Source organism: Neovison vison, chromosome 8, assembly GCF_020171115.1.
Source record: "Neovison vison isolate M4711 chromosome 8, ASM_NN_V1, whole genome shotgun sequence".
NCBI classification, from domain to species: Eukaryota; Metazoa; Chordata; class Mammalia; order Carnivora; family Mustelidae; genus Neogale; species Neogale vison.
This window is the reverse complement of record NC_058098.1, coordinates 77300686-77315073: the sequence shown is the minus strand read 5'-3', so window position 1 is coordinate 77315073 and position 14388 is coordinate 77300686. Positions and strand designations below refer to the sequence as shown.

The following is a 14388-nucleotide window of genomic DNA, read 5'->3' as shown; positions in this document are numbered from 1 at the left end:
GAACCATAAACTACAGTTACAACGTTCCATTCCCTGTCATGCTTGGCCACCGTATTTACAAATATGTAAAGAACCATTACAGCATCAAACTCCAACTGCTGGCACCCACTCGAGGCTAACTGATGCATGGGAAAACAGGCCAACTGTCAGCCAACCTAGGAGTGAGCGCCTCCTTTGAGATGCCCCACCAAGCACCTTCAGCATCTGGAAACGTGGAAGGTAAAGAGACAGCTTTTGAAAGAGATTCAGAAACACTGTAATGGCCTGGGGAAGGACTGGACAAGTATATCTTTAGCTGTAGCTCTACTGGGCAAAAAAGTGTAAAACCCTAAGGGCAGACACTTGGAACACAAAAAGGAAGCAGGGGCCAGATCAAGAGCATCATGTGAAAGAGATCCGATCCTCTGTGTAATGGTTTGTACCAGCTTAAAAATAATGCCCGAAACTTCCAAAGCCATCTCTGTAAGTTAATATTGTAGTAGAGGAAAGAGATCCTGAAGAATGAAAATCTAAGACCAATACTCTGTGGTGAGAGAAAGACTAAACTCCAGATTCTAATTATCAACTTGCCCTGTTTCTGCTTATTACTAAGAGGGAAAAAAAAGTGTTTCAATATTATGCACAGAAAGTATCTCAAAAGATATGCATCCAGGGCGCCTGGGTGGCTCAGTGGGTTAAGCCGCTGCCTTCGGCTCGGGTCATGATCTCAGGGTCCTGGGATCGAGTCCCGCATCGGGCTCTCTGCTCAGCAGGGAGCCTGCTTCCTCCTCTCTCTCTGCCTGCCTCTCTGCCTGCTTGTGATCTCTCTCTGTCAAATAAATAAAATAAAATCTTTAAAAAAAAAAAAAGATATGCATCCAATTTTTAAAAGGAATTATCTCTTACATTTTAATGGAAAATTCTTAAACACAAGAACTAACTCTTGATGGGTATCACAGAAATTAGGGGCAAATTTTCCCCAGATGAAGTAGAAACTTGGTAGCTCTGACCATGTAGGGGCTCTTCAATCTGACAAGTAAAAGCACCAAACTGCATTTTGATTTCTATGAGGCACTGTAGGAAATGTTGACAGAAGTATTATTCAGTCACAATCTCAAGGGGTTTACTGATCAGCTAGAGAGAGAATATGGATACACCCACCTTGAGCACACACGTGAAACTAATATAACTCAGGGGGCAGGATACAGAAATACAACAGCCAAAGAAGTTTCTTGAAAAGGTCCGTGTGAACCTCACAGGAGACAGCTTCAAGGAGGAGCCGGGGCTCAGGCTGGAGACAGTGGAGAGCCTTGGTTTCCTGAAGGCTTACAGGGAGCTCCAACAGGTAACGGGGAACGCAGGGAGGGCTGGGGACTGGCAAAGAGCCCAGCATCTCTCTGATGCTGTTAAGATGCCTATGGACACAATCATGTGACTAGTAAAGCAATTTCACATAGGTGCTCAAGAAATCTAAGGAGTCTGCAGAAATTTAAACCTGTATGGCAAAATTTTTCTCAGCCTCACCCAATAACATGTGTCCATCGCCCAATTATGTCGCTACCTTAGGGTTCTGAAAATTCACAGGTTTGCAGGAAACTTAAGCTCAGCAAATTCCCTTGAAGATTACACCAATGAGAATAAGGAAAAACTGTGGAAATGGGACATGTTTTTCTTTTCTTTTTTTTTAAGATTTTATTTATTTATTTGGGAAAGACAGTGAGAGAGAGAACATGAGAAAGGGGAGGTGCAGAGGGAGAGAGAGAAGGCGACTCCCGCTGAGAAAGGAGCCTGGGATCACAACCTGGGCTGAAGCCAGATGCTTAACTGACTGAGCCACCCTGGTGCCCTGGGACTTTTCAACCAGAGAATTAAGACGCTAAGATTTAGGTTTTGGGGAAGCATCATAAAACTTTTATGTAATCCTGTCACATTTGTTGCTTATTTTATACACACGATCTACTTCCCCAAAATAGATTAAGTGTGGGTAAGGAGCAAGCTAATATGGTGCTTACATTGTTGTAATGCTAAAAAATCTGGAATGATGCTCTGTTACTGGGCACCTGTCATACTCTAAGAGTGCACTGATCTTTGAGGCCTCAAGAAGACAGAAAGGGACAGACTGTTTCCAAGTAACAAAATTGTCAAATTCACAAGTTGACAAGTTAGATGCAAATAAAGCATCTTATGAGAGGCATATTCAAAAGACTGAAATGCTAATGTTCATTTCTTTTTGTGAACTTTATTGCTTCAAGGGCCTTAAAGGAAGCTGTATATTATTGGTTACTTTTCTTCTAAAAAAAGACTTCATTTATTTATTTAGAGTGAGACAGAACATACAAGAGGTGAGGGTGGCAGAGGCAGAGGGAAAAGCAGGCTCCCCACTAACTAGTGAATTAGTGAAAAGCAGGGAGCCCAACACAGGACTCAATCCCAGGAACCTGGGATCAGGACTTGAGCAGAAGGCAGAGTTAACCAACCGAGCCACCCAGGTGCCCCTGCCTTTTTTTTTTTTTTTTTTTTTTTTTAAAAAGAAAGCAAGCAAACAATAGCAAATGTCACCTTATCATTTTGTAACAGTTTTATTTCTGAATCAAGAACATCAATCTATCTGAAAATGTGCTGTGAGCATTTTTGTTACTTATTGTCACCTGCCCAGCTTCTATCTCCTTTTTCAGAAACAGGTCCTTGACTGCAGAGAGTGCTGCCATGCTCGACATCCCTCCACACCCTGGACCACAGTTCACTGGTTCAGGAGTAGCCCCCTGACCAAAGCCTAGTAAACTGTAGCCTCCCTATCAACCCCCCCCCCACCACTACCATGTTTCCAACTGGAACTAGAAGAATGGGGAGAGTGGTGGGTAGCAATGTCCAGGGGCAGACAGCAATCATTTGTCTCAGTCAGTTGGAAGACCACCTCCAAGGGGAGAGACGGCAGCTAAAAACAAGAGACTGAGGGATGGAAACCTTAATTTTTGTGGTTCCAGGGCCTGTCTATACTTTGCCTTTCCCTCGGATTGGCTGCTTTAACTCGTTCCCTTGATTATGCAGAATGCCCCTGTATCTTTCCCCAAAAGTCCCAATATAAAGTACAGTCTTCTACCATGCTATAATTCTGCATTAGAAATGCCAACCAAAGCCTCTAACTGCCGGCCAAGTGCCCTTTAAGTTGTGGATGGATTGGGCTGGGACGTTTTGTACATAGGGCTTCCTGCTCTTCACCAGTATTGTGGATACAGCTGCTGCTTTTCTTCTTCTTCTTCTTCTTTTTTAAAGAGAGGGAGGGAGGAAGAGAGAAAAGGAACTGGGAGGGAAGAAGCAGAGAGAGAGGAAGGAGGAGAGAGAAAATCCCAAGCAGGCTCCATGGCCAGCACAGAGCCCAACAAGGGGCTCAATCCCATGACCCTGGGATCAAGACCTGGGCCAGAATCAAGTCGACACTCAACTGACTGAGCCACCCAGGTACCGTGTGGATAACTCTTCTTAAAGTAATCATTTGTAGGGGCCCCTGGCTGGCTCAGCCTGTAGAGTATGTGACTCTAGATCTCAGGGTCCTGAGTGAGTCCCACGCTGGGTGTGAAACCTACTTAAAATGTAAATAAATAATTGTGTGGGGCACCTGGGTGGCTCAGTGGGTTAAGGCCTCTGCCTTTGGTTCAGGTCATGATCCCAGGGTCCTGGAATCAAGCCCCACATCAGGCTCTCTGCTCAGCAGGGAGCCTGCTTCCCTTCTTCTCTCTGCCTGCGTCTGTCTACTTGTGATCTCTGTCTGTCAAATAAATAAATAAAATCACAAATAAATAAATAAATAAATAAATAAATGTGTGTATGTATGTAATCATTTCTAAGTATCCAGTTGGTCTCAGCCTGATATAAAAAGATTTTTTGGGCCAATCAGAGCCCCATCTCTGTATTCAACCTCCAAGAGATGTGAACTAGTGAAAACCAGGATACTTAGCAAGTCATGGGGCAATGAGGTCAAAAGAGAAACGACTGGCAAGAGGAGAACTGGAACTACAGTACCCCAAAGCCATGTGAGAGCTGAGTTAGGAGGGGACAGATACTCTTTCTATGCACAGGGCTCCAGTGAGCCAGGACCACAGCCCACGTGAAAGATGAAGATGCCTCCAGCCCCTCAGTAGCCATGGTCACTGATGGATTTCCAGGTCTCGTCAGCCTGAATTTTGCGTTAGTCCTACCCCCACTCCTCCCTTATTCTGCTAAAGACATAGCCTTTTTTATTCAGATAATTCAAGTAAATTTCTGGTCCTGACAACCAGGAAGAACCAACCAAAAATAACTTTGAATGCAAGCTTCTTTACAGAGAAGCCAAAGAGCAGACACAGACCAAATGCTTGACACCTTGCTACTCCCTCCCAGTGGATTACTATTTAATGTGATCGTGTCAAAACTGACAAATATACAGTTCAATAACCGAAACCATCTCCTTTAATCAACTTGGTGTCAAAAATCAAAATGTAATTTAAGAAACTATCTAACATCTAGGCATCACTCTATAAATCAGAAAAATTGAACACTATCACTGAAGATGTGTTTATGTAAGACCTTAGCTCTCTGAACTGCATTAATGTAAAACCTACTTTTTGACACTATCATTTTTTCTTATCATGTGACATGTTTTAAAGTGTAGAGGACTTTACAAATGTCCTGTTATGCAAACTGTATTTCCTATCTTCTATAATAGTACCTGTTCGTAGGTCTCCTTTAGTAGAAACTAGCAAGGGAGTTAAACTATGTAAGGGAATTTAATAAAGGCACATGAGATCTCAAACAACGAAATGCAAAACTTCCTACGTCCACAGTACCTTCAGATACCTACAATGGATCTGCTGTTTCCAGGAACTGCCAGATAAAAGAGTATTATGATGTTGGAAGCTTTCATAGCATTTTCCTGTTCTTTATCACTGATCTGCCACAATTACTTACGGAAGAGAGCAGAGGGAGAAACGAGGTACTGATGCATGCTATAACATCGAAGGACCTGGAAAATGTTTTGTTAAGTAAAAGAAACCCAGTCACAAAAGGCCACATATAGCCTGATTCCCTCTATATAAAATGCCCAGAATAGGTAAACCCATAGTCAGAAAGTAGAGTAGTGGTTGCGTGGAGCTAGAGAGCGTGAGAAAATGGGAAATGACTGCTAATGTGTATAGGATTTCTTTCTGGGGTGATAATGTTCTGGAATCAGTGCTGATTACTACACAGCTCTGTGAGTATACTAACAACCCTTACTAAAGTGTGTACTTGACAGAGGCAAATTTTATGATATGTAAATTATATCTCAATAAGGCTGATATTTAAGAGTAAGACAGATGGGGATGGGCATATTGGCAGAGAGAGCCAGGAAAAGCCGAAGAGAAGAGAAAAATCTTAAGTTTTTCCTCTTGCTTACCCAGGCAGTCCCCAACAAGAGAAGATAGATTATATTTCCTAATAAGTTCATTGACAAATTAATCATAAAATGTATGGCGGGGGGTGCCTGGGTGGCGCAGTGGGTTAAGTAAGCCTCTGCCTTCGGCTCAGGTCATGATCTCAAGGTCCTAGGATCCAGCCCCACATTAGGCTCTCTTGCTCAGCGGGGAGCCTGCTTCTCCCTCTCTCTCTGCCTGCCTCTACCTACTTGTGATCTCACTCACTCTGTCACATAAATTTTTTTTTTTTTAGTGAATGTGTATGGGATTTTCTCATAGAAATGGTGATTGATTGAATTCCTTAAAGGCTAGAGGCTGATGTAAGTATTTTGGTAGGGTGGGAAAAGGAGTTAAGGCAAAGGCTAAGTGTGAAATAAGAGAGGATTAAGGGAGTGAGGCTCAAGGGAAGAAGTCCTGCCAGGTGGCTGAGAAGTAAGAATGAGGCTCTAAAAGACAGGCAGGAGTGTGGGCTGGGTTAGGAAGAGAATGGTGGTGTGGTTAAGCGGTGTGGTGAAGGAGAGGAGGGGCAGGCCGTGCTCCCCACAAGGATCATTTACCTCAGGCACTAAGGGATGTCACCATGGCTAAGGTGAGAATACAATGTCAAGGGTGTAAGGAACAGCAGCAGGAACCCAAATTGATATTCAGAGTGGGGAGGGGTTGTCTCCAGCAGTCAGAGGAAATGGAGGGAAAGAAAACCTGACAAAACTGTACTTGAACAAGAAACGATTCCTGCATTCGGAAACTACTGAAGCCGTATGTACACAGAAAATAAATTGAGGGTGCAACCTGGAAGTACATGGAATGACCTAAGCAGACTTTCTCCTCAATAGTTTCCATGAGCCTCTTAGGTATGAAATGCCCTTTCAGGCTCACAAATAATGGGTGGTGTATTTACTGTGCACTAGGGACCATGCCTCTTTCTCAAATAATCCCAAATAATGCAAAATTTAGGGAAATAGCTTCAAGACAGGATGAGGAAAATAATGGATAGCTGTTAAAACCCTGACTATAAAAACCCACTCCCTCAGGCGAGAAGTCTTTCCCTTGGGCCATAGAAGGGTTCCATTGAACAGGGCGGGTGGGTGAGCAAATAAGAAATGTTCTCAGTTAATTTTAAAGGAATGAGTCCAAGCTTGAGAAGCCAAAAGCAGACTTTGTATTTTAATGAGAGGGGTCCTCAGGGATCTGCAGCCTGGCTTCTTTGGTTTTGTGGTGGTGGAAACAAAGCAGCCTTGCCTGGGTTCAGGCCCCCATCCCTTCCCAAGTTCCAGTGATCTTCACAGGACTCCATCCACCCTCTTCAAATGACTGCCATTCTTCCTCTTGTGATCACCCCTTGCCTCTAGATTACTACAGCACTAACTGCCTCTACCACCTTCCTGGCACAGGAATACATGTTTAGTTAATATTTCACATAAATAGATTTTATCTTACCAATTGGACAATTTTTGACCATGTTTTATAGACTTTTGTATACCCAATAGCATGCTGGCTTTGTACTCTCACTAGAACATAAAATATTTTAATATATATATATATATGTTATATATATGTATATATTATACTTTATGCATATATATTATTCATATTATATATTCTTATTCATATGTATATTATATTATATATGTATATATTTTTATATACATATATATTTGTTATTCATTTTGGCAGGGCCAGCGGATTATGAATTAACAGTCTAACCCTGGAAGGTTTCTAAGTAAAACCATCAAATTACAGGAGACCATAAAAAAATATAAAGCCAGTATCTAAACCACCTTATTAAAAACTCATGATTATAGGGGCGCCTAGGTGGCTCAGTGGGTTAAGCCTCTGCCTTCATATCAGGTCATGGTCCCAGGGTCCTGGGATCAAGCCCCACATTGGGCTCTCTGCTCAGCAGGGAGCCTGCTTCCCCCTCCCTCTCTGCCTGCCTCTCTGCCTACTTGTGATCTTTCTACCAAATAAATAAGTAAAATCTTTAAAAATATATTAAAAAATATAAATAAAAACAAAAACTCATGATTGTAGGTAGAAAAGACATTAAGATATCTCTGGAAAATGGTAAACTTAAAAATCTTTTAAGGCTGGGGTGCCTGGGTGGCTCACTGGGTTAAGCCTCTGCCTTTGGCTAGGGTCAGGATCCCAGGGTCCTGGGATTGAGCCCCGCATGGGGCTCTCTGCTCCGCAGGGAGCCTGCTTCCCACCCCCCTCTCTCTGCCTGCCTCTCTGCCTACTTGTGATCTCTCTCTATGTCAAATAAATAAATAAAATCTTTTTTAAAAAAAAGCTTTTAAGGCTTTAAAAGTAGGTTTTCCTCCATCCAAATGCAGGAATTAAGTGAACAATTTAAGTACATAACTTTAACAATAGCTTGAAATTTGCAGTCACATGGGAGAAAGTGATGGCAAGTTCTGCTCCAATTCTCAATGTACAGATTCTAACTCTCTTCCTCCTGAGGAAATCCTGTGCCTGAATCTTTTTTATCTATCATTGCAGAATTTTCTTGAGGATATACTTTTCAAGTTTCCCTAGTAATTTTAATGCACACTCTAATTTAGGCCCAGAGAAATATTCTGCCCTCCTGGAGATTAAAAATGAGAAGGCCCCAACAGTGATAGGGGTTGGGGCGGTGGGGATTCAATCACGGGTTGGGACCAGGAGGATCCACCCACACAGCTGCTGGAATGAGGCCTGGGATTAGAGGAAGAATGTGCCCCTCTTGCCAAGAGACAGCCCTATACTCAGTTTGGGCAGAAAATGAAGGCTTCTTAGGTGTCAAGATATCTAAACGTAAACTGTAACCTACTTACTGGGAGAAGGGGCAGACTACTATTTTAAAGAGATAAAAAGCTGATTTTCACTTTGGGGGTTAATACTCAGAGGTAAGAAGATACAAATACTAAGTGAGAACACTATGGCCATGTCCCAGGAAAGCATTTCTTCAAACTGTATCATATGCATTAAAAAATGTGGACTACTGGGCTCCCTCTTACATTAGTGAATCTCAACTTCTTATGGGGGCCCTTGAATTATGCATTTTTTAAACAAGTGTGCTGGTCAGTCTTCCGCACCCAAAAACAGTGCTTAAGAGCAGTGCCAAAATTTCAGCTGAAAGAGCAGAATGCAGATGTGCTCAGGATCTGTTGCAACCTTGTATCCACTTAAAAGAGCACAAAAAGGACTAGTATTCATTTTTATACTAATAATTCAACTGATGCATTATTCCTGATCAGAATTTAAATTCACATTTAGCCACATGGCCAAATACCTACTGTTTTATAAATATACCCTAGACCAAATACTTGATGGTATTTTAAAGCTCACATTTGTTTGGCAGAATCTATAAGGTTTTAGCCAATAAAATAGCGTCTGTGTGAACGCACTCACTGGCCACACAAGACTACTGACCATAAGAAACGTGGGTAGTAAGATACATACCAGATTTCAAAGACTTAGAAAAAAATCTGAAGTATGTAACTTCTTATACTTGATTGCACATTGATAGGATAAAATTTTGGATGAATTGATTAACTGGAATATCTTACTTAGAAAGTTAAAAATCATACATGGCTAGTATTACATTTCTTTAAGGCAACCCTGCTCTAAATACTTAAAGCATATCAGTAGTTTATCTGATTAAATGCTCCACCAAAATTCTTGGTCACTTAAATTACTATGTTTAAAGGGAGTGTGGCCTATATATATAGCAACGAATAACTTATATACTTTATGGATGTAATGTAAAGGATACAATTAAGTGCATTCAGCTCATTTTTCTATGGCTACCAGCTGTCCTTGACTCCCCACTAACCATGTAAACTCAAGGTCAATTTCTTTTGCTAAGTCCATAGCTTAGCAGAAAGACTCTTAGGCATAATTTTAGCTCATAAATGTTGATGAGTGACATCTCCCAAAGGAATTTCATTTTGAATGTCTTTTTTTTTTTTTTTTTTTACTTTTTTATACATGGGCTTTTTCCTACCATTTTTCTATGTCATGATTTGGGGGGGGAATTTAAGCTTATGAATGTGATATTAGATGTTAAGATGTTTTTATGCTTTGTTTTCCTCATTACAAAATATTTCAGATTTTATTTCAGGAAAAAATTCAGGTAAGTAAAAAGGAAAATCACGTAGAAATAAAAACTATTTTGGTGTATATCCTCCCAATTTTTAAAATTCACTGTTTATGAGTTTTGATACAAAGATTAATTCTAATCTTTTTTTTTTTTTTTTTTTTGAGAGAAAGTATATTTACTGGGGGGGATGGGGAACAGAGAAGAACAGAGGGAACAGGAGAGAAAGACTCTTAAGCAGACTCCACACACACCACAGAGCTCCACGTGAACTGGGGGCTCAAGCTCATGACCCTGAGATCATGACCTGCATCAAATTTCAAGAATAAGATGTTCAACTGACTGAGCCACCCAGGAGCCCCAACTTCATCAATATTTTCAAGCGAAATGTTGTACTTTTTAAAGGATTTGTGTTGATTGTACAAAATATAACCTCCAACCATAAACACTTATCACTTAGAAAAAGAAAATATTTACCTTTTACATTTCTTTAAAAGATTAGGTTTTACGTTTTTATTTCAAATAAAGTGCTGCTTTACAAAAAGCCCTGCTTATTTTGAATCCCTTTCTTCACCAGCACATGTTCCACAGTGCTGGGGCATGTGGTCAGAGGTCAGGAATGTGGATATGCCATCATGGGATGTGGGAAATTATTTACAGAATGCATAAAAGTCACTTCACAGCACTCTGCCCTAAGGCTGAATCGGCATGGCATCTCTCTGCTACACAACATGATATACCAAGGCTTTTCTCATCTTCCTTCTAAATTACAAATGGGAGCACAGGGTTTAGGCAGAAGTATAAATCTCCCCAGTCTCATATATATAAAATTTGTGAACATGGGGCAACAGTCCATCTTAGTTCTAATTACTTTCTAAAACATTCCTAAGTCTTGGCCTTTTGCAAGCTAACGCCTTGACAGACCCCCACTCTTCACCCAACTTGTGTGAGGGCAAACTTTCAGATGAAGCTTTTCTCTACTGTGGGAAAAAGCTGCTGCTTCTGTCCCCACCAGGAGATTCCCTAGACAGATGATGAAGATAGCAAAGTTCACTTCCCTGTGATTCCACTCGTGTTTTCTTCTGATGTTTCGGGTACTAACGACCGAGAGGGCTGGTGATGAGTGACTACGATGTGAATCAAGACTAATTTTCAAGCAAAAAAGTCTAACGATACTAGAAAGATTCAAAGCTCCCTAAGCAATGGAACCCTAGACTCTTTCATCTTTGTGATGATAAACTGGCACTTGACAAGGGACTGCAGGCCTGATTCTTATGTTTTTAAAACACGGATGTGTTCCACACTGTACTAGAGAAGTCATCTCCCCTGTGAAATCTCTTACACCAAATGGGTGTCCCAGAATGCAATTCCCTTCACTGCCTGGAGTGAGCTGCAGATCCCCCAGCTTAAGGGATCTGTCTCCCAAGACTGCCTCCACTTCCGATGCCAGTCACAAGTCCCAGGCCACCATACTTCTGACTGATCAGCTCTAAGTTCATGGGTTCCCATGAACAACCCCCTTAGGTTTCAAAATTTACTAGGACAACTCACAGAACTCAGGAAAATACTTATGTCTGCTGAAACAGCCAAATGGAAGAGGTTTATAGGCAAGGTGTGTGGAGGGGCACAGAACTTTCATGGCCTCTCAGGACCCACTACCCTTCCAACACACTAATATATTCCCCAGCCCAAGGGCTCTTCAAATCCTCCAAACCAAAGTCATTTAGGGGTTTTTAGGGAAGTTTCAATACGTAGACATGATTGATTAAATCAACCATAGAGATTAAACTTAATCTCTAGGCCCCCCTCTTTTCCAGAAGGTGGGCTCAAAGTTCCCACCTTCTCTCATTATTTGAGACTAGTGACTAGTACCATCCTAATAGAGCTAAAGGTCTCACCCTCAGTCACCCCACCCCACCCCCAACAAATCCAGGTGTGAGGAAGATGGCTTTTCATGAATAACAAAAGACGCTCAGCAAATTCCAAGGGTTTAAGGAGTTCCTCAGCCTGGACTGAGGACAAAAACAGTGTTTCTTACTACAACACAAAGCTAAAAGCAAGAAGAGGATAAAGGAAAGTAAAACTCAAATTAAGAACAGTTTTTACAACTCACAGGAGGAACATATACCTATATATAATGTACATTACCTATATATAAAACATGTATACATAGCAGCCTAGTAACAGAAAATATCTGTAAACTGGGTGAGAATTAATTTGTAGCCAGTAGTTTACCTCACCTTATTTCCTCAGAGATACAAACATTTAAAGCCACTTAGTAAAGGACACAATCCAAGGTGGTGCTTACACTGTCAATACAAAATGTACTGTAAAAAGATGAATTCCTGCAGTAATGTCTTTTATGTATCACCCCAGACTTCAAGACTGTAGTCTAAAGAAGACTCAATATGTAGAGCACTTGAGAGGGAGGGGAAACTTGCTATATACATTTCCACCACGCTAGCCAAGATTTCCCACTTTAGAACATGCGTTTGTAAGCATTCCCTCATGCTGTATGTATCATTATACTACTTCCCTCTAAGAGACAGGAAGATATTTCTTTTCTCAGAATGAGGTGCCAGCCTTCCACACCACTCCCACATTAAAGTGTGCCTTTAACGTAACTCTGTTGAGTTTGATACTTCAATTCTTACTAGACTTGAGCTGGGGCTAGATGGATGAATGGTCTCAGACACCCAGGGAAATAGGCCAGTCAACCACCAAGACTCCATACCGGTCTTGAAATGTGATTCCCCAGAGCAGCCACATCAGCATCACTGGGGACCCTGTTTAGAAATGTTTATCACCGGGACGCCTGGGTAGCTCAGTTGGTTAAGTGGCTGCCTTCAGCTCAGGTCATGATCCCAGCGTCTGGGGATCGAGTCCCACATGGAGTCCCACATCGGGCTCCTTGCTTGGCAGGGAGCCTGCTTCTTCCTCTGCCTCTGCCTGCCATTCTGTCTGCCTGTGCTCACTCGCTCGCGCGCGCGCTCCCCCCCCCCCCCGACAAATAAATAAATAAAACAAAAGAAATGTTTATCACCAAGCTTTGTCCTAGACTTACTGAATCAGAAACTGCGGGTGGGCCCAGCAATTACAAGATGACCAGGCAATTATGATGCATGCTCACATTCTAGAAGCCCAGTTCCAGACACTGCTGAACTGTTCTGGCACTCTCTATCTTTTTTAATTCTGTTGCTCTTATTTTCAGCATATAAGATTCTTAGAAAGCTCAGAGACTTTTCTGTCCCACAGAATAGGGAGTTAGGTAACAAGAATATTTCCTCCAATAACCAGATGGTTTTCCTGGTATCTACTGGATGCACTGAAAGCAATTCTTTTTCTAGACATCATTTAACCTAGAGGCAACACATTTTCAGTAACTTTCATGGTTACTCATGACTTCTTCTGGACCACAGGATTTTTCCTGAGCCTTTTATCATCTTTTTTTTCTTAAGCCTATTTCAGTTACCCAATATCAATATTCTATACCAGTGAGCTTTGAATCGTTTTATATTTTACAGAATATAGAAAAATAGGAGAATGTATATACTTTGGAGTCAGTCTGCCTTAGCCACTTATGAGCAGTGTAACCCTGGGCAAGTTACTTAATCTCTCTATGCCTCAGTTTCCTCATCTATACTCTACAGATATATATGGTCATATATGGTTGTTATGGGATTACATACAATGCATTTAGAACGGCGCCTGCACATGGGAAGCACCATGTTAAATGCTTACTATTACTATCATAACTACCATAGTTCAGAGACCTAGATAACGGAGAAAGTCACCCTAGGAAGTGTTAGGACAACTGATCAATACTAAGGACGTTGGGGATCTCCTCTGGAACTGCATGAAAAATCAGATACTAAGAGCAAGGAAAAATTCTACAATTGCAGGTACAATTTTCCTTACAAGGGAGGTAATACATAGTAGCCTAGAATCAGAAAGTAAATGACTCATGATCAAAGGTAACTGGCCACCAATATCATACTGATCTAAAAACTTAAATGAAGATTCAAGAAAAAGAGGTAAGAGATCAAAGTACAAATCAATCCACTGGCCCAAGCCAGGATCAAGGTTTCCATAAGGTTCCATGTTAATGAGTAAGCTACAAAATCTTCCAATTCTAGAACGACTACCTGGTTAATCATTCGTTTATGCCCTCAGATCAGGCTAGCTCGAGAAAGATCCTTAAATCACCACCACTCAAAAGACACATTATCCTAAGGCAACTGGAGAATTTTCCTATAGCATCTAGTTGGCTGTATCCCCCATATCCACTTCTGTCTTCCTCCTTCCTGTAATATTCCAAATTTTCTAGCCAAACTGTTCAGATGGGCTGACCCCTCCTCACCTCACCCCACAACCCCCCTCACTACTCCAGAAGTGTGTCCTGATTAGCTGATGTCAGTCCGCATATCCTCTTCTCTGAGTCCACCTGGACAGAGATTCCGAGGGAGACCTCTGACCCAAGTCAGGATCAGTCAGGCCAGTGAGACTCCATGGTAGAAATACTGGGGCAGCAGAAGTGTTCTTTTCTCCGGGATATCCTTACAGGCAGATCTGGGACCTGTGACAGTCATCTTAGAGCTACAAGGCCAAAAATATAGAGAAAGAAACTGGGCCCTGATCACACCATTTAAGCCCAGGAGTAAGTCTTGCTTTAAAGGCCAAATTTGTCTTCAATGTGACCAATATACTCTCTTTATCATTTAAACCACTTTGGGTTAGGTTTCCTATTGCTTACAGTCAAGAAAACTCTGAACGACACATGCATCATAATCAGATGACACCATAAAGGTAACACGAGAAGTCGGCTATATGAACAATTAACAGTAAACTTACCTGGCTGACATGGCTACAATTTATGGGTAATAATCAAAGACATTAAGAAAA

General features: G+C 41.5%; 1 protein-coding gene across 2 annotated transcripts in view; it reads right to left on the bottom strand.

Annotated features, from left to right (window-relative positions):
* SPTBN1 (spectrin beta, non-erythrocytic 1) overlaps nt 1–14388 on the bottom strand; it is a 197404-nt gene that overhangs the window by 127733 nt on the left and 55283 nt on the right. The window lies entirely within an intron of this gene.